Consider the following 23,756-nt stretch of genomic DNA (forward strand, 5'->3'; position numbering starts at 1 on the left):
TTTCCTATTAAGACTGGCATAAAAATCGCCTATCCTAATTAATTCCCCCATGTGTTTGCCGCAAAAACAATCTCTTTCAGATGACTGGAAATGGTTTTCAGTGGCAGAAATTTCTGTAACAAATCTGCCGCGTGTGAATTCACCCTGAGTGATCTTCCCTCTCATCTCCTCAGCATAATCTTCTTGTGTGCCTGTCAGTGGCATCTCCGTTATTGGGTGAATTGCCTGCGGAGTATGTTGGAGGCCAACTGATTGGGGTTTTTTGTGTTTGTTTTCTCTGGCACAAGGCAGATGAGCCAGACTTGGTTTCTCAGCTTCCCCGGCCAGCTGTGCCCCCAATTCCCCATCACCTCAGTCATCTGGCTTCTCCGCCGAGGTGTCATTGCTGATTTACTCGGATGCGTTGACCTTCCAGCAGCCCCACAAAACGGCTTGACCTGCAGCGTTTCGCTGTCAGCACAGGATGCCAGCAGTATTGTTCTGAATCGAACAATACTCCCAGGATTTCCTCTAATAGCTGCTCCAGCCTGGATGAATGCGCGGCGAGATGCTGAGGGCTGACTTGCTCCCTAGTACTGCATGCATTCATGATCTCTGAAGTTGCTGGAGTGAATAGCTAAAGCCTGGTCAGCTGACGAGCCCCCCTCCAATCAGATAAGCTGTGATGTAAGTGTTTAGCAGCTGCTAGGATGTGAATTAGTGTGGAGAAGTCTAAGGTACACTGTTCTCCACAGCATGGCTATGCTCCTGTGCAAGCACTAGCAGGACCTGCCCTCCGAGCAATGGACGAATCCAGTATCCTCCGCAGGAGAGGACTCCAGGTAGGCACCAGACACACTGCTTTGTCTTTTATTCGCACACTTCCAAAGTTCAAGCTGCTTGCACTCGCTGTGTTCCCAGCAAAGCGGGAAGGGAGAGATGGAATTTGTAGACAGCAGGCTGAGGGATTGCAATGCATGGTGTGCTCCTCTGTATCTCCAGGAATGAGCTGCGTCTGCTGTGCAGATCTAGATACAATGTATATATGTGTTCTCATCTATGGTAGGGATAAGTAATGGGCACAGGGTGTAAATGATTGCCTTGTGATCTCCCATGCAAACAGGTAGATTGGCTGGAGCGCGGGTTTTGGAAGTTAGACCCTCGGCGACGTCGTAAAGATTTTATTGAATGGGACCGGGTTGTATGGAGCACAAGGAATGCATTTATCTTGTCAGGAGGCGGTAGGACAAACATTGCGGTGGCGCTAGAAGCGTGAATACTTAAAGAGATTAAGAAGATCCAGATCCTAAGACATTATTGAGGGGGACCTGTTGGGTGAAGGCTACACATGATCCCCTGCAGCACACAAGTTGCACTTAGTTGCATCATGCGACTCGTGCATGTCCATATTTTATTCCGTATTGACTAAAAATCTCATACGGTTTTCATGTAGGAGAAGAAAAGTGTTGCAACTTCTCAATTTTCACAACAATCCCAGCTACCTGCGCCTAGCAAACCAACCTATGTGCGGCCGAGAAGTCGTCTTCTTGCCCCAGCCTAGGATACATTGGGCGGACTGATATGGCAGGAGCTATGGGTTGGTGGGTCAGGTTAAACCGTTTAGTTCTCTATTCATAAGGGTCAATCTTTAACATAGTAAGCAAATGTGTCTTCAAGAACCTGTGGCACTACAACTCCCAGCATGCCCTTACGGTTTTCCAGCAGCTGGAGATTGGGAAAGCCAGCTTTATTCGAAGTCAAGGGGACGGTGCATTCACTGGTTAAAAGTTTGAATGGACGCATGTACATCAGCCTTCTATTGTGTCCCTCTTCCGAAAACAAACACATCTATCTCCAGAGTGTCACCACATTCACAGATCCAAAGCCCCCTTTCACAAGGAGGGGGGGGGGGGGGGGGGGGACGATGTCACAGTCGAATTCAGGATTTTCTATGCGGTGGGAAAGATTCATTCTGTTGTGTCACCAGTTTACTGAAATGTTTTGATGTTGGGCGCTGAAACAATGTGTCTGCCGGAGAGGGCACAAGTGGGTGATGTCATGGTGGGGCTGAATTTACCCGGGGAGCGAGCTCGATTGTCAGCAGATTTACACTTGGCCAGCAGTTACGTCAGTCTCTGCCTGCTCTGTAAATCCTGTTGCTGCACGCAAAGTACTTGACAGCGTGCTGGTACTACTTGGGAACATGTTTTAGGGGATCACACACTCCTATACATATGCAGGAGTTGAAAAAAAAAAAAGGAATTTTATGTCCATTATAGTCTACGGGGGTAATTTACTAAATACTGGCATTTCACACTCCCATAAAAAAAAAAAAATCTATTAATAAATTTGCTGCACTGTTATGTTCGTGCAGCAGAAAATGAAATCTTAAGTAAAAATGTACATGACGAAAAAAGATAGTACGTGTGCTAGGCCTTGTTGGCTCCTCCCCTTTTGCTAAACTCCGCCCACTGTTCAAGAAATTGGCAAGGGCTGCGTTAAAGTTCAAAAAGTCACAAATTGTTGCATAAAATGCAACAATACATTTTGTATATGACCCCCTATCGGTTTAAAGTTTTTTTTTCCCCGAGATTTTTATATTCATGACCTATTTTGATGACTTATCCTCAGGATAGGTCATCAAAATCTGATTCGTGGGGGTCCAACTCTCGGCGCCCCGCAGCCTCTGTCTAGGCCAGTGATGTCATGACACTTTGGCGCAGCTCTGTCCCAAGTGAATGGGGTTGAGCTGCAATGCCAAGCACAGCCACTATCAAACGGATGACGCTGAGCTTGGTAAGCTGCGATGAGGCCGCGGTGCTCACTGGATATTAGACCCCTGCTGATTTGATATCCAGAGGATAGGTCATCATTATAAGAATCTTGGAAAACCCCTTTGGGTATAGAATAGTTTTTCTCCTCTCTGCTGCTTCTGGTCTTAAAGAGTACCTTTCACCTGTATAAACTATGTGAACTGAGTATGCTGCCATATAGAGCGGCGCCCGGGGATCTCACTGCACTTACTATTATCCCCGGGCGCCGCTCCGTTCTCCCGTTATGCCCTCCGGTACCTTTGCTTTATAAGTTATAGTAGGCGGGTCTTCCCTTGTCCTGTGGGCGTCTCCTTCTCCTAGGCTGCAGCGCTGGCCAATCGCAGCGCACAGCTCACAGCCTGGGGAAAAAAAACCTCCCAGGCTGTGAGCTGTGTGCTGCGATTGGCCAGCGCTGCAGCCTAGGAGAAGGAGACGCCCACAGGACAAGGGAAAACCCGCCTACTATAACTTAAAAAGCAAAGGTACCGGAGCCTATAACGGGAGAACGGAGCGGCGTCCGGGAATAATAGTAAGTGCAGTGAGATCCCCGGGCGCCGCTCTATATGGCAGAATACTCAGTTCACATAGTTTATACAGGTGAAAGGTCCTCTTTAATTATAAAAAAAAAAAAGTAGAGCAGTGGAAGACTCACGTTAGATTTAGGCCTCTTTCACACGACCGTATGGCTTTTTCTGTGTTTTGCGGTCCGTTTTTTTAACGGATCCATTGTTCAGTTTTTTTGTTTCTGTTCCGTTTTTCCGTATGGCATATACAGTTTACAGTAATTACATAGAAAAAATGGGGTTGGGCATAACATTTTCAATAGATGGTTCTGCAAAAAACAGAACAGATACGGAAGACATACGGATGCATTTCCGTATGGGTTCCGTTTTTTTGTGGACCCATTGACTTGATTGGAGCCACGGAACGGGATTTGCGGGCAATAATAGGACATGTTCTATCTTTCAACGGAATGGAAAAACGGAAATACAGAAACTGAATGCATACAGAGTACATTCCGTTTTTTTTTTTGGCAAAACTATTGATATGGTTCCGTATACGGACCGTAAATGTAACGCAAAAAACGGCCCGTAAACGGAACAAAAAAAAGTCGTGTGAAAGAGTCCTTACATATATTATTTTTATGCCAATTTGCGCCATTGATCCATATGAAAAAAATCTGTGAAAGTATGGGTCATCAAAGGGTTAATTACTATTGACAGAGTTCATACAATGTTTTTTTTAATTTAAATGTTGTGATTTGTGTACATGCTCTTAATGACATTTTATGGAGAACATATGGTTAACAACCTGGCAAATTATGTTAGGTTGTCAGGAGATGAGCCAGGTCTGCCCCTTGGCTAGTTAGTGTTGTCTGAAGCAGCTTGTAGGAAAGACGTGTATGATGGACCTCCTGCACAACTAGGTCCAAATTTAGAGAACCCTAGTCTGAGTCTACAACTGACAAGAAAGCGGCCATTCCACTAGAGTTCTCCACAGAAGATTAGAAGGTCTAGTAGTCACCAGGCCGTGCACTGGGCTCAGACTCGTTTATGGCAGAAAGGCTTTGCTGGATGTGGAAGGGAATATTGCTAAAAGCCTTCCCCACACTGGATGGATTGCCCACCTGTATTTCAGTTCTGCTCCCCTCAGTCCAGGACCTGCAGAAGGCCTTACAAGAACCTTTTTGCATATCCATAGTTTTGCTGAGAGACTGCAAAGTGTCTTTAGACAGAGAGTGTACTATAACCACCATCTTTGTCGCTGTCCATACTCTGCAATTTAGAGAATATTGCACTGTGACCTACTGTGGAACTCTGCCTTTAACTGCTATTAGTACTACAGTCCCCATCATCAACTTGGTAAAGAAAGACTTTGTTTATTGCAAACAATGAGCCTGATTGTCTCCATCGTTTACCGGTCCTACCTTACAGCAAATCATCCAACTTCTAGGGCACCCCAATCAACAACCGGCAGGACGAAAGAGTGGAGTCACCATGATCTGAGTACTACCACTACCATCAGAGCCACAACTACCACTCTTATCCTCCATGCACTCCCCAGCGGTCCGCTCCACATCTCCCAGTGCTACTGCATGCTGCAGAGTGGAAACACCCTAGGGCTACAGTGACATGAGATTTTTCACCTGTTGAGACACATACGAGGCCCCGGCTGACACAACTGGGGAGTTTTGTTAGTGGTGAACAGAGCAAGGAAATTTTAACACAAAAATGGCATCCCATTGTAAATTGGAGTCTGCAGGAGAGTCTGGAAACACCAGGGAGTGTACTGTGCAATTTAGACCTTACTTGGCAATTACTATGGTATGTAGATGACTCTATTGAATCACCATGCTTCTGCAGGGACCTGGATTTTTCATGAGCAACATCCTGTGGTAGTATAGGGTACTTTCACACTTGTGTTTTTCTTTTCCGGCATAGAGTTCCGTCCTAGGGGCTCAATCACGGAAAAGAACTGATCGGTTTTATCCCCATGCATTCTGAATGGAGGGCAATCCGTTCAGGATGAATCAGGATGTCTTCAGTTCAGTCATTTTGACTGATCAGGACGGAGATAATACCGCAGCATGCTACGGTTTTATCTCCGGCCCAAAAAACTGAAGACTTGCCTGAATGCCGGATCCGGCATTTTTTTCCATAGGAATGTAATCAAAATACCGGAATGCTGGATCCGTCCTGTCGGTTGTAAAAAGGTGAAAAAGAAAAAATGCCGGATCTGTTTTTCCGGATGACACCGGAAAGACAGATCCGGCATTTCAATGCATTTTTCTGACTGATTGGGCATTTTTAAGACTGATCCGTATCCTGATCAGTCTTACAAATGCCATCAGTTGGCATAAGTTTTGCGACGGAACTGCTTGCCGGATCACTCTGCCGCAAGTGTGAAAGTAGCCTAACTTGTTTGTGGAAGGTGGCCACCAGTCCACACCTCTGAGTGCTATTGCGAGCACCACAGAGTTTGGTGATTGTCTGCAGCGGTCACATGTGGTTGATATGACATCACTGCTGCAGCCAGGTAAACAGAGCTCGGCTGCGAGAACCGAAGAAGCGACGCAGGATCTGTCGGGTAAGGAACGCTCAGTTCTTCTTTGCAGGAATATCCCATGTGGTACTTAGTTTCGGCCTGAAACTGGACAACCACTTATTAAGTGAGATAACTTGAGAAACGAGCCCGTCCTGTACTCCAGAGTTTCAAAGATGTCACACCTATTTATTTTTTTTCTTAAAAAAAAGTAATACTTTTGATTACTTATGCTTCATGTGATTAGTTTGACAGCTACAATTTCCACTGTAAGATCCCTTACAGTTTCAGTGCACAAATATTGAAGCAGGCTTTCTGATATAATAGATTGAGAGTAGGTCCAATATGGGTAATACGGGGAGTAGAGCCGGGGCAGGATGCATCATATACAGGGAGTGCAGAATTATTAGGCAAGTTGTATTTTTGAGGATTAATTTTATTATTGAACAACAACCATGTTCTCAATGAACCCAAAAAACTCATTAATATCAAAGCTGAATATTTTTGGAAGTAGTTTTTAGTTTGTTTTTAGTTTTAGCTATTTTAGGGGGATATCTGTGTGTGCAGGTGACTATTACTGTGCATAATTATTAGGCAACTTAACAAAAAACAAATATATACCCATTTCAATTATTTATTTTTACAAGTGAAACCAATATAACATCTCAACATTCACAAATATACATTTCTGACATTCAAAAACAAAACAAAAACAAATCAGTGACCAATATAGCCACCTTTCTTTGCAAGGACACTCAAAAGCCTGCCATCCATGGATTCTGTCAGTGTTTTGATCTGTTCAACATCAACATTGCGTGCAGCAGCAACCACAGCCTCCCAGACACTGTTCAGAGAGGTGTACTGTTTTCCTTCCTTGTAAATCTCACATTTGATGATGGACCACAGGTTCTCAATGGGGTTCAGATCAGGTGAACAAGGAGGCCATGTCATTAGATTTTCTTCTTTTATACCCTTTCTTGCCAGCCACGCTGTGGAGTACTTGGACGCGTGTGATGGAGCATTGTCCTGCATGAAAATCATGTTTTTCTTGAAGGATGCAGACTTCTTCCTGTACCACTGCTTGAAGAAGGTGTCTTCCAGAAACTGGCAGTAGGACTGGGAGTTGAGCTTGACTCCATCCTCAACCCGAAAAGGCCCCACAAGCTCATCTTTGATGATACCAGCCCAAACCAGTACTCCACCTCCACCTTGCTGGCGTCTGAGTCGGACTGGAGCTCTCTGCCCTTTACCAATCCAGCCACGGGCCCATCCATCTGGCCCATCAAGACTCACTCTCATTTCATAAGTCCATAAAACCTTAGAAAAATCAGTCTTGAGATATTTCTTGGCCCAGTCTTGACGTTTCAGCTTGTGTGTCTTGTTCAGTGGTGGTCGTCTTTCAGCCTTTCTTACCTTGGCCATGTCTCTGAGTATTGCACACCTTGTGCTTTTGGGCACTCCAGTGATGTTGCAGCTCTGAAATATGGCCAAACTGGTGGCAAGTGGCATCTTGGCAGCTGCACGCTTGACTTTTCTCAGTTCATGGGCAGTTATTTTGCGCCTTGGTTTTTCCACATGCTTCTTGCGACCCTGTTGACTATTTTGAATGAAACGCTTGATTGTTCGATGATCACGCTTCAGAAGCTTTGCAATTTTAAGAGTGCTGCATCCCTCTGCAAGATATCTCACTATTTTTGACTTTTCTGAGCCTGTCAAGTCCTTCTTTTGACCCATTTTGCCAAAGGAAAGGAAGTTGCCTAATAATTATGCACACCTGATATAGGGTGTTGATGTCATTAGACCACACCCCTTCTCATTACAGAGATGCACATCACCTAATATGCTTAATTGGTAGTAGGCTTTCGAGCCTATACAGCTTGGAGTAAGACAACATGCATAAAGAGGATGATGTGGTCAAAATACTCATTTGCCTAATAATTCTGCACGCAGTGTAGAATATTTGATATATAGAAGCTCCCTTTTTACAGGTGCCAAAGAAAATATTGAAAACTTTTTATATGAATTTTTAAATATCTTGTCAATAACACCAATGGCCACCAGGTGGCGATGATTAGAAACCTTCCATTTAAAATGTATTCAAAATATATTTAATCTTTGTAAATGCAGTATGAATGTAATATCTACTGGAGTGTATATCCCCTATTAATATGTATGAAGATTCTCCAGGGAGTTATGTTCAGGGTCCTTCTGTGTTATCAACCATATAATTTTTTCACAAAATGTTTGCATTTATTGTTCTTCTTAAAATAGAGATATTTAGAAAATCCTGCCCCCCTAGAATCACTAGGATAATGTGGAAATACTGCTTGCAAAACACTGTAGCTGAACTGAGCCAATGGTTTCATTCATGGCTCACCTACAACACCCATGGCTGTCGGGGTAGGGGCGTAGCTATAGGGGAAGCGGCTGCTTTGGGGCCCAAACTCAGAAGGAGGACTAACAGATTTTATAGTCAGGGCCCCTTCAACAGTATCATACCATGACATTATATATAGTATATACGTGAAGGAAATCGATTGAGCAGCTGCCGGGCTTCATCTAAGAGAACGATCTAGACTAGCCACAGAAGTTGGGGTAGCACAGGAGGAGAGAGTTACAAAAAAGTTGTTTGGTCCCCTCCCCTTACCATTCAAAAATTAGCAGTGGGGCCCAGTCATTTCTAGTTATGCGGCTGTATCAGGGCATGCTGGAGTTGCAGGTGGCGGTCTCGTGCCATTCACTTGGATTGCACGTACCCTTTATAACAAGCTATCCTCATGTTTTATCATTACAAAAAGTTCAATGCTGAGCCTACGATTCAAAAAACTAATAGTATGGCTGCAGGGAAGAATAACACTTGTTTTATTTATTGTGGATTTTGCTGCAAATTTATTTTCAATTTATTTTACTATGAGTTATGTCTTTCACCCTCATGTGGAACTTTCAAATGCAAAGTATATTTAGTGTTTGGTAGTGGGGCCCACCATGCAACATGTCCGTCCTAACAGGTGGCTAGTGTGAGCACGGGGGTCTGCGATTGTTTCAGTTCAGGTGTCCAAACGTCACACTTTTTATGCTTGCAAAATAATTCAGAAAGCTCAGTGTGAAGCAGCGGTAATGCATTATGGATTTCTTCTCGATATTCTTCATCTTGCTTTTCAGTATTCTTAATGTGTAAGATGGGAGGTGGCATCCAGTACACAGCTTCTGCAGTCCTGTGCGATATTAGTAGAACTGTACCATCATTAAAAGCACTGAGCATTTGATTGTAAAGATAGGGCCCTGCCAGGCGGATTTGGCATTGCAAAGGGTGAAATCCACTGGGGAAATGCAAAGCATAAATTAACACGTTTAGATCTTAGATCAATTTGCGGATTTCTTATACAGCGTGCAGATGGGATTTGCTTTGCTATTACTGGAAAACGCAACTTACTTTATAAATGTCATTCTCGTGCGCAAAATAGATAGCATATGTAACAACAAGTGTCCGCACTATACGCTATAAGTGACTATCACCTAGACTTTACTGCATGCCCTGTGTTGTGTGGTCCACCATTGCAGTCTTGGCACTTCACATTTATCCACTCCTGGAGTGAATGGGAGTCACATGTGTTGCTGCAGCTAATGACTGGCCGCAGCGGTGAAAAGTGGCACATGACCCAGTTATTGGCTGCAGCGGTACACCTGACACCCATGCACTCTGGGAGCCAACATGGCATGCATCAAGCAGAGAACATGTCTAAGGAGATTGCAGAAACTACTAAAATTGGGTTAAGAACTGTCCAACGCATTATTAAAAACTGGAAGGATAGTGGGGACCCATCGTATTCGAGGAAGAAATGTTGCAGGAAAAAAATCCTGAAAGATCGTGATCGGCGATCACTTAAACGTTTGGTGAAATCAAATCGAAGAAAAACAACAGTAGAACTCAGGGCTATGTTTAATAGTGAAGGTAAGAGCATTTCCACACGCACAATGTTAAGGGAACTCCAGGGATTGGAACTGAACAGCTGTGTAGCCGTAAGAAAACCACTAATCAGTGAGGCAAACCAGAAAAAAAGGCTTTAATTAGCTAGGGAGCATAAAGATTGGACTCTGGAGCAATGGAAGAAGGTCATGTGGTCTGATGAGTCCATATTTACCCTGTTCCAGAGTGATGGGTGCATCAGGGTAAGAAGAGACGCAGATGAAGTGATGCCCCCATCATGCCTAGTGCCTACTGTACAAGCCTGTGGGGGCAGTGCTATGATCTGGGGTTGCTGCAGTTGGTCAGGTTTAGGTTCAGCAACAGTATGTGCTCCAAGAATGAGGTCAGCTGACTACCTGAACATTCTGAATGACCAGGTTATTCCATCAATGGTTTTTTTCTTCCCTGATGGCACGGGCATATTCCAAGATGACAATGCCAGGACTCATTGGGCTCAAATTGTGAAAGAGTGGTTCAGGGAGCATGAGACATCATTTTCACACATGGATTGGCCACCACAGTGTCCAGACCTTAATCCCTTTGAGAATCTTTGGGATGTGCTGGAGAAGGCTTTGCACAGCGGTCAGACTTTACTGTCATCAATGCAAGATCTTGGTAAAAAATGTATGCAACACTGGATGGAAATAAATCTTGTGACATTGCAGAAGCTTATCGAAACAATGCCACAGCGAATGCGTGCCGTAATAAAAGCTAAAGACTTTTTTTTTTTTTTGGTGGCAACTTTTTTTTTGGACAGGCAGTGTATGTCAAGTGGTCAGTTGGAGGGGACCTGATGGCACAGTTGACCCCATTGTTTTCACTAGAAGCAGTTTTGCCCTTTTTTATTTTTATTTTTTTTCTTCTTACGAGAAAAGTTTTGGGCATTACCCACTAGACGTCTTGTTAACTGTACAACCTGCCTTGCAGAAATGTTGCAACATCCAATGTTTTTTCAGGTAATTATGTGTATTCTTCCTACGTTCCTAAATCCAAATTGATTTAAGCGTTAATGCGATTACGGCCAGACTCTTTAGCAGCTTAATTTTCTGCATTTGGTGAAATGACACATCCATGGACTAAGTACAAACTGTTATCTTGACTTTTATTGACCACACAGAGGGGTTAAGCTTTAACTATGGCCCTGTCAGGCATTTGTATGTTGTATTGGCGGCTGGACCTGTCAATCACAGCAAGAAATGTCGAATAATAATTATTGAAAGCTCCTAGCCATAGCATGTCAGCATTAGGAACAGAGCGGGATGTGAACCCAGCACTCGGAGCTCCTATGCCCTGGAGCAAAACTAGATTTTTTATTTTTTTAAATTAAATTTTTAGTTACAATTTTGATCTGTTTCACTTTAAATATGCATATCTATCAGGCAACCTGTAGATATAATGCTTGCAGAGACTTTAAAGGTTAACCTTCAAATTTTGAAGGGTTAACAGCAGTGTTTGTGTAGTCACTCTTAAAGGGGTTCTCGAGGGTCTAGATCTATGATGGCTAACCTTCTGCACTCCAGCTGTGGTAAAACTACGACTCCCAAGATTTTCACTTGCTTGGCTGTTCTCAGAACTCCATAGAAATGAATGGAGCATGCTGGAAGTCCCCTGCTAGTCTTTATAATTCTGGGTCCCTCTTGACATGGACATTTGGCATTACAGCCAGTCGTCAGCCTATAAAGTACAGAGACCTGCAGGTAGACCTGGGAAATGGCGAAGCAGTAGAGGTAAGGTACGTATTACTACTTTCATTACAGTATTTTGGCTGGACAGTCCCTTTAAGAACCAGCTAGGCCGCTCATGGAAGACAGTGTGACAGTACAATACAAGACAATAAAAATTTCCACAGACATGAATATTTTTAGGCACTTCAGCGACATTCGGGTACATTGCTCACATTTACAGTGGTGTAAATGTCCTAAATAAAGAGAATTACAGTAGAAACTTTAGTCTTTTACCTGTAATTAAAAAGCCTGAGACACTCTTGTACTAATTCTTCCATGACTTTCTTTCACAATTTGTCCAACCTTGAAACAACCTGCAGTAGTTATTATCCATTTATATAAATTATTGTAAAGTGCTGTAAGTTCAGTGTGAGAAAATCAATATTAAGGGTATTGTTACATGAACACCGTGCTGAGAGTTGGGGATATTGAAGCTCAGCCTGACTATTTGCTTCAGTAACCTTGATTCCTGGAGCACTTCAATGACAAAAGAGCCAGGGCATGGAAGAGTGGCCCCTAAATCGTGCAAGTAGTTATTCTTGCTTGATCTCCTTATGTAATACTTTGAGACTTTCTCGTTGATAGTTTTGTTGCAGAGGTGTATATAAAAGACTCTTCGGCACGGCGGAAGAGCTGTCCTCCTATCTGGTAACTTGGCAGCATGTACTGTCACATCACCTTTTGGGAAAAGGTGACCTCTTTTGCATGATGGTGAATGCCAGGTCTCAGTTCTGATCTCTCTGTTCTTGAAAAAGAGGTTCCATGTCATCACTGCTTAAGGCCTCATGCACACGGCCGTTGTTTGGGTCCGCATCCGAGCCGCCGTTTTAGCGTTCCGTGGCCCCGCAAAAAAAATATAGCACGTCCTATTCTTGTCCGTTTTGTGGACAAGAATAGGCCTGTCTACAATGGGCCGCCCGTTCCATTTCGCAAATTGCGGAAGGCACACAGGCGGCTTCCGTTTTTTGCGGACCGCAAAAAAAGGCACGGTCGTGTGCATGTAGCCTAACTTTGCATTATTCCACGGTGTGCTATCCCTTAGTCTTGAATGTGATGGTGACAGTGGGCATAATAGGGTTCTGCCCTTGACACTAGAGTGATACTATTGAATAGAATTGTATTCTCCATTAAAGTCTTTCTGGAGCATATCTTCTAGAATAATGGCAGCATAAAGAAGAGACAGGTGAGTTCATTTCAGTGATTGGCATGGGGGACAGAAAATTTCAAGTATATGGAGTTTCCAGCAATTATCCTATAGATGTGCTATTCTATAGGAATATAGTGACACTTGCTGCATGTGCTCTTGGCAGCTGAAGGCATTTGTTTTGGTCCCATGTTCATATGTGCCCACATTGCTGAGAAAAATTAAGTTTTAATATATGCAAATAAGCCTTTAGGAGCAACGGGGGCGTTGTTGTTACTCCGTGAGGCTCTGCTCTCTCTGCAACTGCTGCGCCCTCTGCACTCTGATTGATAGGGCCAGGCAGTGTAAAAGTGATCAGTCCTGGCCCTTTCAATCAAAGTGCAGAAGGCGCTGCAGTTACAAGAGCAGAGCCTCTAGGTGTAATGACAACGCCCCCGTTGCTCCTAGAGGCTCATTTGCATATATTAAAACATCATTTTTCTCAGCAATGCAAGCACATATGGACATGGGACCAACACAGATGTCTTCAGCTGGGAAGAGCACATGTAACAGGTCATCCAGTGTCATAGGTACAAATCTGCTGACAGATGCCCTTTAAACATCACTGAGACTATAAAGACTTGTGGTTTTCTATAAGCATGTCTACAGTAGAGATCATAGGTGCTTTACTGGTTTACAGTTATGCAGTGTATACTTGGTCACTGCTATGTCTCTAACATACGTGTATATACTATATCCATACAGCCAGGGTCCTTAGGGATTGAGTTGCCAATTCATATCAGATGCAAACTAAGTAATTTTGGACTATTTGCTGAAACTTTAGAAACCCTTTGAAAGTCTAAATCTACAAATGGAGAATATGTGTAATAAGTATTCTCCTCTCCACTGACCCATCTAACACATTTTAATGAATATGGAAATTCATACATAATAAGTTCAGTGATATCAAAGCAGTTCTAACTTGCATGTCTATTCCCCCAGAAAAATTCAACTTCATATCAATTTTTCTGAACATTTAGTCTGGTGACAAACTTTGTGGACCTTTTTAGACCAAGTTGTTCCTGTATTTCTTCCCACGACTTCTTTGCTCAAAAGCCTTTTAGTATATTCACTTTGATGTGCTATGTGATTACCATAATTAAAAGCAATACATGAAATGGTCTTTAGGAATTTCATAAATTGGAAGACATCTACTCACTGTCTTATAAGAGAGCAGAAATGATATTGTTACTGTCCTGTTCGGTAGGATAACTCTTATGTCCTGTAGCCCTTCCTTGTATAATATGACATAGGTAAGTGTGCTTCATGTGGCATATATAACTGCAGGCTTCTCACTGTGGAATTACGAGCAGAAAATTGGAGCGTTTTAAATTAGCAGCAAAGTGGTTGAGATATAAATCTCATCTACATACTGCATAAAAAAAATCAGTGGAGAACACTGTGAAAAAGGGAAATCCATGCAGAATCCATGCCAAAACTCAGATGCAGATTTTAGATCCACGTCATTATATAGTGCGGATTTTACTCTTTGCAATGCGTAGGCTGTAATCTGTCGCAAATCTATAGTGAAATGTGCAACAAATCCGCATGCAGGTTTTGCATCGGATTTGTTGTGGATTTTGCAGTTGACGTCCCATGTGGATATACCTTTTTAATGTTCCTGATTTTATTACAGTTTAAAAAAATTAAATAAAAACCTTTGTGTGAACATGACATGTATTGCCTTAAACTGTAAAACATTAAACAAAATGTCACCATTCTTATTTATGTTACATCCTATATTGCTGTTGAATCCCATTTTCTTGCAATGGGTTAGTCTGCAATACCAGACATAGTCATGAACAAGGTTGGCATGTTTCTGAATAATTCCTTCACATAGCTAACTCTGTTTCTTTGCCTGGCACACTGCTCATGGCTGCTGTTGCCTCTTAATACTTTGCATCTCTCACCTTCTTTCAGTTTTAAAAATAGCAGCAGGGATGGGGAGGAGGTTGTACGTGGCAGATCAAAGTAGAGATGGGGGGGAAAACATCCCAAATTTCAGGGAGGATACATCATAAAGGCTGTTCTGAATCATGGTATTGCTAGGTAGAAATGCATGCACCAGGTAGTCTGCAGGAGCAGAGATCATATAGGCTAAAATTACAGACAGAAGAGAGAACCCATGCATGGTACAGTCTACATGGGGAATCGCCACTCCTCGGTGTCTATTAGCACAAACAACAAGAAATCCCTGATGGACTTTAAAAGGGGACAGCAGTACAGGAACGAAGCTGTGCTAGTACACGGAAGCTAGGGAAGATAGCAGTATCCTGGACACGCATACCTGTCATTCAGTATGTATTACTTAAAGGGATATCCACATGAGAAAAGTCTGAAGCTATGAGCAGGTTACAAACGGCATATCAGGGGGACTGAAAATTAAAGGGGTTATCCTAGTTTTTTTATTGAATATCAGATCGATGGGGGTCTGACACCCGACACCCCCGCCGATCAGTTGGTTGAAGAGAAGGCGTGCGCTGTGTCAGCGCTGCCTTCTCTTCATTGTTTAATTGCTTGCCATAGCAGCAGCGGTGAGCAGGTGTAATTACATCATTCATTTCAATGGGATGGCTTCATATTAACCCCTTCAGGACCCTGCCATTTTTCACCTTAAAGGGGTTCTCCAGGAATTAGGAAAATGAAAATACCTAAATATTACTTTATTAGAAATATATTCCAAAATATATTTTATTAGTTATAATGGCTCGTCTTGTCTAGGAGCAATCATTTGGAAAAATAAAATGGCCGCCGTCCAATTAGGACACACAAAATCTGTCCTAATCACACAGGAGGACAAGTTACTTCGGAACCCTAAGCTAAAGAGCTGCCTCGTTCTCCTCTCCTGCTTGTCAGGTGTTATGATTACAGCTGATAAGAACTGCAGCTGAATCTCTGTAGGAATGGAGTTTATGAGGAGACATGAAGTACAGAGAGGATGGACAGGACAGATTGTGGTAATGTGGGGTTGTAATAATAAAGACTGCATACAAGTGCTGCTGCTCATTACCCCCACCCTCCTTTTTGTACTTCATGTCTCTTCATGAACTCCATTGCTCCAGAGATTCAGCTGAAGATCTTATTAAACTGTATTCAGGATCATTTCTGAGAAGCAGAGCAGAGAGGTGGATGAGGCAGCTCTTTACCTCAGTGTTGTGAAGTAACTTGTCCTCCTGTGTGATTAGGACAGGTTTTGTGTGTACTAGTAGGATGGCGGCCATTTTATTTCCCCCTGATAATTGCTCCCTAGACAAAACACACCATAAGTAATAAAAGTTAATTGGGAATTTTTTGTAAATCAGACGTGTCACTTTATGTGGTGATTACTTTAAAACGCTTTTATTTAACCAAGCCATTCTGATATTTTCATGTCACATATTGTACTTCATGACCGTGGTAAATTTGAGTCAAAATATAAAATTTTTATTTATTAAAAAAATACCAAATTTACCAAAAAATTTGGAAAAATTAGCAATTTTCTCGGTTTTTAAAACAGAGTGATACCTCTTAAAATAGTTATTTCTTTAATTTCCCATATGTCTACTTCATGTTTGGATCATTTTATAAATGACATTTTCTTTCTTTGGGACGTTAGAAGGCTTAGAAGTTTAGAAGCAAATCTTAAAATTTCCAAAACCCAATTTTTAAGGACCAGTTCAGGTCTGAAGTCACTTTGTGGGGCTTACATAATAGAAGCCACCATTTTAGAAACTTCACTCCTCAAGGTATTGAAAACTGCTTTTACAAACTTTGTTAACCCTTTAGGTGTTCCACAAGAATTCAAGGAAAATGTAGATGAAATTTCAGAATGTCACTTTTTTGGCAGATTTTCCATTTTAATAAATTTTTTCCAGTAGCAAAGCAAAGGTTAACACTTAACAGCCAAACAAAACTCAATATTTATTACCCTGATTCTGTAGTTTACAGAAACACCCCACATGTGGTCGCAAACTGCTGTACGGGCACACGGCAGGGTGCAGAAGGAAAGAAACGCCATATGGTTTTTGGAAGGCAAATTTCACTGGCATAATTTTAAGTTGCCATGTCGCATTTGAAGACCCCCTAAAGCACCCCAAGAGTAGAAACTCTAAAAACATGACCCCATTTTGGAAACTACAGGATAAGGTGGCAGTTTTGTTGGTACTACAGTTGCAAGAAAAAGTATGCGAATCCTTTCGAATGGTCATAAAATGTGATCTGATCTTTTATCTAAGTCACAACAATAGACAATCACAGTCTGCTAAAACTAATAACACACAAAGAATTAAATGTTACCATGTTTTTATTGAACACACCATGTAAACATTCACAGTGCAGGTGGAAAAAATATGTGAACACTTGGATTTAATAACCGGTTGAACCTCCTTTGGCAGCAATAACTTCAATCAAACATTTCCTGTAGTTGCAGATCAGACGTGCACAATGGTCAGGAGTAATTATTGACCATTCCTCTTTACAGAACTGTTTCAGTTTAGCAATATTCTTGGGATGTCTTGTGTGAATCGCTTTCTTGAGGTCATGCCACAGCATCTCAATCGGGTTGAGGTCAGGACTCTGACTGGGCCATTCCAGAAGGCATATTTTTTTCTATTTAAGCCATTCTGTTGTTGATTTACTTCTATGCTTTGGGTCGTTGTCCTGTTGCAACACCCATCTTCTGTTGAGCTTCAGCTGGTGGACAGATGGCCTTAATTTCTCCTGCAAAATGTCTTGATAAACTTGGGAATTCATTTTTCCTTCGATGATAGCAATCCGTCCAGGCCCTGACACAGCAAAGCAGCACTAAACCATGATGCCCCTCCACCATATTCCACAGTTGAGATAAGGTTTTGATGTTGGTGTGCTGTGCCTCTTTTTCTCCACACATAGTGTTGTGTGTTTCTTCCAAACAACTCAACTTTGGTTTCAGCTGTCCACAGAATATTTTGCCAGTACTGCTGTGGAACATCCAGGTGCTCTTGTGCAAACTGTAAACGTGCCACAATGTTTTTTTTGGACAGCCGTGGCTTCCTCTGTGGTATCCTCCCATGAAATCCATTCTTGTTTAGTGTTTTGGGTATCGTAGATTCGCTAACAGGGATGTTAGCATATGCCAGAGACTTTTGTAAGTCTTTAGCTGACACTCTAGGATTCTTCTTCACCTCATTGAGCAGTCTGCGCTGTGCTTTTGTAGTCATCTTTACAGGATGGCCACTCCTAGGGAGAGTAGCAGCAGTGCTGAACTTTCTCCATTTATAGACAATTTGTCTTGCCGTGGACTGATGAACAGCAAGGCTTTTGGAGATACTTTTATAACCCTTTCCAGCTTTATACAAGTCAACAATTCTTAATTGTAGGTCTTCCGAGAGCTCTTTTGTGCGAAGCACTATTCACATCCGGCAATGCTTCTTGTGAAAAGCAAACCCAGAACTGGTGTATGTTTTCTATAGGGCAGGGCAGCTTTAACCAACACCTTCAATCTCCTCTCATTGATTGGACTCCAGTTGGCTGACACCTCACTCCAATTAGCTCTTCGAGATGTCATTAGTCTAGAGGTTCACATACTTTTTCCACCTGCACTGTGAATGTTTACATGGTGTGTTCAATAAAAACATGGTAACATATATAATTCTTTGTTTGTTATTATTTTAAGCAGACTGTGATTGTCTATTGTTGTGACTTAGATGATGATCAGATCACATTTTATGACCAATTTTTCAGAAATCCATATCATTTGAAAGGGTTCACATACTTTTTCTTGCAACTGTATTTTAGGATACATATGATTTTTGGTTGCTCTATATTACACTTTTTGTGAGGCACGGTAACAAAAAATAGCTGTTTTGACACGGTTAGATCATGTGGTATTTTTATAGAGCAGGTTGTTACGGACGCGACAATACCAGATAATTTTTGTTTGTTTGTTTCAGTTTTACATAATAAAGCAATTTTGAAAAAAAATATTTTTTTTGTGTCTCCATATTCTGAAAGCCATAGTTTTTTTTGGCCAATTGTTTTAGGTAGGGACTAATTTTTTGCGGGATGAGATGACTGACCGGTATGATTTTGGGGTGCGTATGACTTTTTGATAGCTTGGTATTACACATTTTTTTACAGCGTTTTTTTTTTATGGTGTTCACCTGAGGGGTTAGGTACTGTGATATTTTAATAGACCTGGTTGTTACGGACACGGTGATACCTAATATGTATACTTTTTTAAAATATTTATGTAAGTTTTACACTAACAGTATTTTTGAAACAAAAATAAAATCATTTTTTAGTGTCTCCATAGTCTGAGAGCCATAGCTTTTTTTATTTTTTGCCCAATGATTTTTTGCGGGATGATGTTACGGTTTGATTGGTACTATTTTGGGGGGCATACACCTTTTTGATCTCTTGGTGTTTCACTTTTTGTGATTTGAGGTAACAAAAAAATGATTGTTTTAGCACAGCTTTTATTTTATTTTTTATACAGCGTTCAGGTGAGGGGGTGGATCATGTGATATTTTTGTAGAGCCGGTCGTTACGGATGCAGCAATTTTTTTAACTTTATTTTTGTCCCACTCTGGGACTTCAACTTCTGGGGTCTGATCCCCTCTGCATCCATTACAATATTTATGCTGACAGCCTGCCTGTGAGACCCAGCCTCAGGGGCTGGATCTCACAGGCTTCCGTAGAAGCCCAGCTCCGATGCCTATGGAAGGCATCAGGCTTGCCTTCTCTGCCATCGGGTCCCCGCCACTACAGTGCAGGGACCGAATGCGGAAGCGGAGGGCACCCGTACCCTCCACGAACCCTCTACATGCCACAGTCAGCATTGTCTGCGGCATACAAGGGGTTAACACGCCGGCATCTGTGTTTTCACCGATGCCGGGGTATGCAGCAGGGGCCCGGCTGTCAGTGACTGCCGGGTCCGTGCCGCTGTTCGGGTGGGCGCAGCTCCTTAAGGGGTTAATAGTAGATTACCCCATCATGTACATCACACACTAACCCAATGTTGCCCATTTTGTGAGGAGGTACTTGATGGTGGTCACTTGGTATTAATTTGAGACACATGGTTTTATCAATTTGTATCTCCATGTGCCTCACATTAATAGCAAGTAACCTGTTTGATTTTGCTGGGAAAGGGCTGCTTCACCCACAAATCTAGCCTTAGTTGTTGGATTTTTATTGGGCATGTGGTTTTATGGGTGAATAAGCAGTTTTCTGGAAAACTCAGGCAGCCAGACTTGTGCAACCAATTAGAAAACAACGACAAACAAGTCTCATTCATACCTCAGTAAAGTATAGTGTTGGTATCAAGAATCATGATACTGCACTTTGTATCGAAGACCAAATTTTAGTATCAAGACAACACTATGGACAGTGGCTTAGGTGGAGCTAAGATTGCCTAATGTTCCTAGCAAACAGAAAAGTGGGTTGAAATTTTGGGTGCAGCTGGTGGCTCCAGCATTCCTTTCTTTGGTGTCCTGCATACTTCTGTGTTTGTCACCCATGTCTCATACAGTAGGTCTCCAAATACAGGACCCATAGAAATTGTTTTTTATTTTTTTGTGCACAAAGGCACTGAATGGTTTGTCATGTGAATACATGAGGAAAAAAAATGTGGCATGCTTCAAAACATGTATCTAGGAGGCATCTTACATAATACAATAGTCCGGTGTATGCGCATAGTATTACAGAAAATCTAAAATACCTACCATGGTCTGAAAAAAAATATCTGTGTGATATGTATTTTCATGTCTGATTTAGAATGGCGGCTTTCAGATTTAGGAGAGCTAGTTCACCCCATCATGAGTATATTGACAGCAGTGACGGCAATTAGGAGCTGTGGGAAGTTAAAATATCTCGTATCACGTTAAATAGTAGGATCTGCCAACTGAAGTACCGTTATGTGATATGAGTGAGTCTCTTAGCAGAGTATACATGTCCATTTTGACATGTCCTCCACATAATCATATCCCGTATATGCTAGCTGAAATTTACATCTGGAGGAATAAATGTAGCTTCTGGACAGCCTTAATAACCTCTGGGTAGCGAGTGCACTTTCCTGGAATATGAAGGAGTTTATTATCATTCAGGAAGACTGTCTATTGTCTGAATCTCTTTTATAGAGGACAGTCGATTTTTGGACCCATAGACTGCCTCTGTCCTGTGGGGGAAAATCATGCATGTCACACATTTTAATTGTGGGATCATGTTTTTCAAAAATTTAAGCCCTATAGATTTCCTTTTCAAGCTCAACCTTTCCTACTTTCTAAAACTATAGTTGGGGTCCGAGTATATGCACTCCCTCATCTCCTTGGCCATCCCCAGGATATAGCCTTTGTGCTACCCATTTTGGGATATGTTTTACTGACTCGGGACCTGTATTGTATCTGGATTATATTGTGACTGGGGTTAAATTCTGTGTGCTTTTTTATTCGTACTATTTGTGGAGTCTTGGCTTTTGTATGTATCAACTGTTTCTTGTCCCTGGACCAATGTGCCTTTTCTATCTAGATCCTTTTTATGCTATTTTCTAATTCTCCTTTATTTTACTATATTTTGGAAATTTTTCAATATTTTTTATTTAAAGCTAAACTTAAAGGGGTTTGTCACTTTCTGAACACTGTTGACTAATGTGCTTGTAAGATGTCTATATGGCACTTGCTAATATGGCCTTTGTTGAAATTCTGCACCATTTTCTATATTTTATAAGGTATAACCCATTGTTTACAAAGTCTTTTCTGCTGTGTACACTGAGGTCTTGTCCATAAGATGGCCGCTGATGGAGGGTCATGTGACCAGGCAAATCGCCTCTCTTTGATGTCTCCACCATTCAAATACACTGCACCTGCCATTTGCACTTGTCTCCTCCATTGAAAAACACTGCACCTGTACTAAACTCTTAACAGAACATCAAATGGAGGTATCTACCGTGGTCACATGACCCTCCATCAGTGGCCATCTTGGATGGACAGGACCTCCATGTGGACAGCACAAAACACTTTATAAACAAGGGGGAATATATTATGAAATATAGACAATGGTGCAGAATTTCAGCAAAGACTATATTAGTAAGTGCTCTATAATCCTCTCACAAACACATTGGTCACCAGTAACCAGAAAGTGCACAACCCCTTTAAGAAAATTGGGATTGTCCTTTTGTATCTGATTCTTTAATATTTACTTTAGCCCTATCGATTATTAAAACTCAAGATAAAATACCAGTTTATTTATGGAGTTATGAATTTCTGCTCCATATGTCATTGCTATTATACGCAGGTTTGTCATTTTAAAAGGGTTGACCGTTTTCTGGAAAACAAATGTCTAAAACACCATAAACTTCTGGGCACTCATATAGGAAACACCAAACCCCTCATTTCTTACCACAGCACCCTGTTTTAGCATGCCCTGCTGCCTGTGGTCTTACTCAAATCAGTGGATGCTGCTGCCCATCTCATCTATGGCAGTCAAGATACCAGCGGCCACATCATATCATAAAATATAAAAGAGCAAAACCAGGTCCCTGTATTGTCTTTAATGTCTGCACCACCGTATATACGGGCCTTCAAACATACAGGATGGTGCTCAGCCTCAAAGAATGTATAAACTTGCAGCGTGGAAGTAAGAACTTTCCTTTATTTTCTTCAAGTAACAGTTCGGAACATAAGGCAGGGGCGGACAAAACTTCCACACAGGTACACGGCTTTTTCGCGCACACTCAGGCCACTGACTCACTCAAAACAGTGGATGTTGCTGGCCACCACATCTATGGCAGTCAAGATACCAGCGGCCACATGATTTACCCACATGACCAGTGCCTTGGACACATTGTCTTCTGCTCTAGTGCTGTAAGCATTCCTATGCACAGACACATATAACGGCAAATCATGTCACAGCTGCCGTCTTGATTGCCACTGATGCAACGACCATGGCATCCAGTGTTTACAGATGAAATCCATGGGCAGCTTGGAAGCCTGAATCAAGGTGCTGTGGTAAGAAATAAATGGGCATGGGGATTTCTGCTAATGCCCACAAGTTTAGAATGTTGTACAGATTTCTTTTCTTTAAGGGGCTGTGTCATGAGAACAGCCCATTTTTTCAAATAAAGCCGGCCTAGTGATCATCTATTCAGCTTCTAATCAGCTTCTGGAAGCTGCAATTAGCCTGACATCTTGCATTCAAAAGAATAAGCATCCATGTAATGCATCGAAGAGTCCACCAAAGTAAGAGCTGCTCTTTGTTGGTGGCTTTTTGCTTTGGCTCATAGATTTGAATCCTCATGGGGGGAACCCACCTATTCTCTGTTGGAGATGTTTAATCATCCAAACCGTCTCTTCATAGGGTTCGTCCCATAACGAACACATCCCTATTCACATGATCTCTACAATGGAGACCCCATATTTCCCTGTTTGAATGGAGCGTCAATGGCGTAAACACACAGTGGATCCATTTAACTGTATGGGACTGCAAGAGATAGAGTACATTCATGGGACAAGCCCTTTAAGGAGTTTGGAGGAGCTTGGTGGCAAACCATATAGAAGTATTATTAGCTATTTCCTGTTTTTCATCTTGGAAATGGGGGCAAGAAATGGATAGAACTAAGCATCAGCTGAATAAATTTATCAAATTGATATTAGAGGGCAACTGAAGGACAGTGATTTTTTTTCTTAGTTTGTGTATTTACTGAAGAAAAATAACAATCCTGGACCTTGGTCAACCACAGGTGTCAGTTTTGTAAACATTCTAAGGTGTATTCCATTATTATATTAAAGTATTCTGACAGCTTTGCAGTTGTGTGTTTTAATTATTAATTGTGTGATGTTTTTTGTTGTTTTTTTGCTCCATTTTGTTCTTCTAAGTTATGCATTTTTCATAGACTAAAGTACAGTAATTTTCACAATTTTAAAATCATGCCCTTGAGGATTTACGTAGTGTAGATGAGATGTATTATTGAGAAGGCGGCAAAGGTCACCCTAATAAACTTGCACTGAAGCATGGCTTTCTGCAGTCTATTTTTAATGGATTTTTTTTTGTCTTAATATTTAGTGTGAATGGTTTAGAAAATGAAGATTCAATTTCCA

The 23,756-nt window shown here is 41.8% G+C and overlaps 1 protein-coding gene across 1 annotated transcript in view; it reads left to right on the top strand.

Annotated features, from left to right (window-relative positions):
* The first annotated feature begins 634 nt into the window (after positions 1-634).
* LOC120992394 (microtubule-associated serine/threonine-protein kinase 4-like) overlaps positions 635-23,756 on the top strand; it is a 301,883-nt gene continuing 278,761 nt past the window's right edge. The window contains exon 1 of the mRNA XM_040421360.1: positions 635-666. The gene's annotated coding sequence lies outside the window, so the exon portion shown is untranslated. The remainder of the gene's footprint in view (positions 667-23,756) is intronic.

Source organism: Bufo bufo, chromosome 2 (genome assembly GCF_905171765.1).
Source record: "Bufo bufo chromosome 2, aBufBuf1.1, whole genome shotgun sequence".
Classification (NCBI taxonomy): Eukaryota; Metazoa; Chordata; class Amphibia; order Anura; family Bufonidae; genus Bufo; species Bufo bufo.